Here is a 4858-nt window from a genome sequence, read left to right as displayed (position 1 = left end):
ACCTCCAGCCAAATCTGCCACCTTAACCACCTGTGACTGGCACCCTGTGACTCACTCCACTCACCCGAGGACTGTTTTCATTTAAAGAGTCCAGGGGCATTGAAGGAAGAAAGGTCAGCAAGTGGGCCCCTCTTCATGAGAAAGTCCTTCCACAGTACCCAACATGGCAGAATATCCCTATTTAATAAGCTCCTGGCAACATGACTGTGTGACTGCTGCACATGCCTACCCACTGCTATCTACCTCAGACACCCTGGTCATTCATCTCTTGCATCTAGGAAAGGGAATTACAGATCCGGATAATAATTTTCAAGTCTATAAAGAGTTAAAATATATTAGAGTGAGGTGCAGACCACAGCTGGAGAAGAAATGTCAGGTCTTTTTCTTGGGACATTCCCCCTGAAACAGGATTGAGAACTCTGGACATTCTTGGATAAAAAGCTGTGATATTAGACATGTATCATAATGATGTGCTCAATGATCACAACCCCAAATACTCTGCTGAGTGATTGAATCTTTTCACAGTACAAGTTGAAGCTGTCTCTTAACATCTAATTTCTCATTATTTTCATCTAATATTGACTGATGGAACAGCTGGAAGGTTTCAGAGCTGGAGGGCAGTGTGGCTGCAGCAGGTGCCCCATGGTAGCCCAGATAGCCCTGGAATGGGAAGGCGCGTAAGCACCCAGCTGAGGGAGCGCTGGGGGAGACAGCCCACTCAGGTAGGGAATGCTGGGCCCATAAATTTATGAGGTTAAATTTATATAATATAAAAATTAACTCTTAGTATGTACACTTCCCCTACTAATTAGGACTACTACCCAGTCTGCCCTCTCTTTGACCTTGGCGATCACTAATCTGCTTTGAATCTATCTATTCTGGATATTTTACATGAGTGAAACCCCACAGTATGTGACCTTTTGTGTCTGGCTATTCTTTGCACAGGATGTTTTGGAAGTCTCTGCACATTATGGTGTCAGCACCTCAGTTCTTGTAACAGCTGAGTATTATGCCATTGAAGAAGTAGAGTTCATGCCTTCCCAAATATGTCAGATTGATGTGTTGATTACTTTGGATAGGAACATTAGAGAAATTGTAGATTCAGAAAGGATGAACTGACTTATCTTTTCCTGCATGCAGCAAGCCGTAGAGATTCCTTTGGGAGGGGCACCCTCTCCATACCCAGGTGAGAAAGTAGTCTTGGAGCTGAAGCCTGTGTCTTCTCCCTGCTCTTGCCCCCCACATACCTCCTCATTGTCTCCACTTAGCAAATATTACTGCCCTTGGCCAGGCACACTGGTGAATTATCCTAAGTGATGTTAAATTTGATCGGCTGCAGTTTGTCACGTTCCTTTATTGTGGAGTTGCTTTCCTACTCTTTGGAGATGGTCCCTGGGTTGAGCCCACACCAAATCAGTGGGAAGAGGAGTTAGCTTCATCTCTTTGACAGCTGAGTGTCTACACTAATTATTTGGAATTACTTTCCAAAGGAGATTTCTGTTAAACCTCACAGAGGTGTTTCCTCACCCTTGTGTTTATACAAGCTGTTGGTTATTATTCAGTATTCAGTATTTTGTTGCTGTAACTTCCTGTGGCAACTGGTGCTCTTGCCATTGGCTTCTGGTTTTCTATGACTTATGTCCCTCCTTACTTTGTGAGACTTCAGGATTATCCTGGCTCAGGAGGATCTGTTCCAGTCCTAGCACTGGCCATTTCTTCATAGAGACTTGGTCCCTATATTAGAAAATGGTATTAAGGGTGGCACCTATGGCTCAGTGGGTAGGGCACCAGCCCCATATACCAAAGGTGGCAGGTTTAAACCCAGCCCCGGCCAAACTGCAACACAACAAAAAATAGGCAAGCCTTGTGGTGGGTGCCTGTGGTCCCAGCTACTTGGGAGGCTGAGGCAAGAGAATCACCTAAGCCCAAGACTTAGAGGTTGCTGTGAGCTGTGTAATGCCACAGCACTCAACTGAGGGGGATAAAGTGAGACTCTGTCTCTACCAAAAAAAAAATAATAATAATAATAATGGTATTAAAAACTTACATCCAGCAACTAAATTCAGCTGTATTGTATGTTGGCCCTCAGAATGGACAGTGCAAGAAAGTATATGTGTGTATCCTTGTGTGTTAAGTTTTAGCTTACACATGCACCCCAATTGTTGAAGATCTTCATGCTAAACCTTCTGTGTCTATGTTACGGTCTACATGAGTTTATGTTGATGTCTCTGCCTCTGATGTCTTGTCATGAGGATCACACTAACCTCCTCCCCTTGCTAATCTGTAACCTTCCACTTCAACAGTGAGAAAACTGGCCCTCACCATCTGCCATTTATGTAAGTCATTGTTCCATCTCAGCTACAGATATAGTGGTCTTAGAATTGTTAACTGTTAACCCTACTAGAAAGAACTTTATACAACAGAATCCAGTGTTGGGGGCACAGTTAATTTTCTTGCAGAAAATTAGACATTCTACTCACTTCCAAAGTCACATAGATCTTCCCCAATTTGTCCTATACTGTCAGTGAGTTTTTTCATACATTTATTTCTTAGTCCATTTTGTGTTGCTGTAACAGAATACATGAACCTGGGAAATTTGTAAAGAAAAGAGGTTTATTTGTCTTGTTATTCTGGTGGCCAGAGCATCCAGGATTGGGCATCTTCATCTGCGAGGCGTTCAGCTGCTTCAGTTCATGATAAATTCCAAAAAATTCCAAGTAATTAATGTAGACACTCAGCCCTCAAAGAGATGGAGCTAACTCCTCCTCCCACTGATTGTGGGTCCTCACAGGGTTTGCCTTTAAAACAGTGCATATCCTGTGGACCTGGGGAAAAGTGACTCCACAATAAAAACTTTGTCAAAGTCTAGCTCATTGAGCTAACCAAAATTAACAGCAGTGATGATAATTCATCCTGAGAATATGAAGTGACAAAGTGGAAAATAGAAAGGGAACAGGTGTGAGCAGAGGTCACATAACAAGAGAGGATACCAGAGAGAGAAACTGAGGAAGGCAGTCTCTTTAACAACCTGTTCTTAGAGAATTAGTCCAGCCTGTGAGAGCGAGAACTCATTCAGCACCCACTAAGGACAGCATTGATCACTGTTTGGTTCTTTGTCACATCATGCATTCTTTGCTGGGTATTCAACATTTGAATAATTTAATTTAATTTGAATGGATTAGATTTGTTGTTTAGGCTATAAAATTATGTGTGTTTTGACAAATGCACAGTGGCAATTAAGATATCATATGGAATACTTTAAACTCCTACCATACATAGCCACTGTTTTATCATCCGCAAAGTTTTGCCTTTTCCAGAATCTGATTAAATGGAGTCAGTTAGAGTGAGAGTCTTCCTGGGACTGTCTTCTTCCACTGAGTGCTATACAAGTAAGATTCATCCATGTCAATTCATTCCTTTCTGTGGCTGAATAGTGTTCCATTGCATGAATATAGTCCAATTTTTTTAATTGTTGGAAGAAAAACTTTCTTCTAATTTTGTTCAGTGGTGGGAGGCCTACAAAGTAACTGACAATAGACACATTAATAGGAGGGATAATACTTGGCTTTTTGTCTCACAAGTATCACTATGGCACAATTCACCAGAAGGCAATCTCCAATTCACAAAGACATAAAAATAGGTTGAAGACAATGGGCAGGGGTAGAATCTGATCACCCATAAGAGTTATAGTTTTCCATGGAAACAAAATTGTTCTCTATAGTAACCTTTTTTTTTTTTTATCATAGATCATCAAAGTAAGATTATTCTTGTTTTCAAAATAATTCTAATTCTGTTAGAGTTTGCCTATTTATATAAGTGTAGCAAGAATGGTACTAACCTCATGAGTCTTTCAAATTTTGGTTTTCAGCCAGGCACAGTGGCTTGTGTCTGTAATCCCAGTGCTCTGGGAGGGCGAGGTAGGTGGATTGCTTGAACTCAGGAGTTCAAGACCAGTCTGAGCAAGAGCCAGATTCCATCTCTACTAAAAATAGAAAAACTAGCCAGGCATTGTGGTGGGCGCCTGTAGCCTCCACGTCTGACATTGTACACTGTAAGACTCTGTCTCAAAAATAAAAAGAAATTTTCATTGCTATAACTTTTCATAAGGACTCTGTGATTAGACTTTTAATAGCATCATTGAAGGTAAACTTCAACTGCAGTACCTACAGATCTTGGTGAATTGTTGTTTCTTGAACTCCCCCCACATATCTCAAGATTCCTGGGCCTATCAACTCACAAATGGATAAATATGTGTGTGTATATATATATACACACATAAACTATGGTGTATAGTTTATACACTATATATGTGTATATAATCATGAAATACCATTCATCCATAAAGAAAGACAGAAACTTTACATTGTTTGTATTTACCTGGATGGATTTGGAGAACATCCTCATAAGTATCACAAGGATGGAAAAAGCAAGTATCCAGTATACTCTATACTAATATGTAACCAGTAGATGAACAACCTCATGCCCACACAGCCCACAGGAGGGAAAAACACAATTAAATTCAAGGGGGGGGATGAAGAGGAGGGAGGGCATTTGTGAAGCTCTCACCTAATGGACATAATGTAGGGGTATATCGCACACCTCCCAGGTGAAGGACTCAACTAAAACTTGGCCTTTACTTAACAAGAGTAAACAATGTAACCTAATCATATATGCCCTTATATGAATCTGAAATAATAATAAAAAAAGATTCCTGGGCCTTCTAGGAAATGACCTTCCTTACTTACCTGTAATCCAGGTAACAGGCCAGTTTTTCCCAGAGGGTTAGTAAGGTTTGGCTCCATAAAGTCACCCTTACCATCTTAGTATTGTCTGGTCATAGCTGATCCTATGTACATCA

The sequence above is a fragment of the Otolemur garnettii genome, unplaced genomic scaffold (assembly GCF_000181295.1).
Source record: "Otolemur garnettii isolate 467f Iridium unplaced genomic scaffold, OtoGar3 scaffold00139, whole genome shotgun sequence".
NCBI lineage: Eukaryota > Metazoa > Chordata > Mammalia > Primates > Galagidae > Otolemur > Otolemur garnettii.
This window is presented reverse-complemented; position numbering follows the sequence as displayed.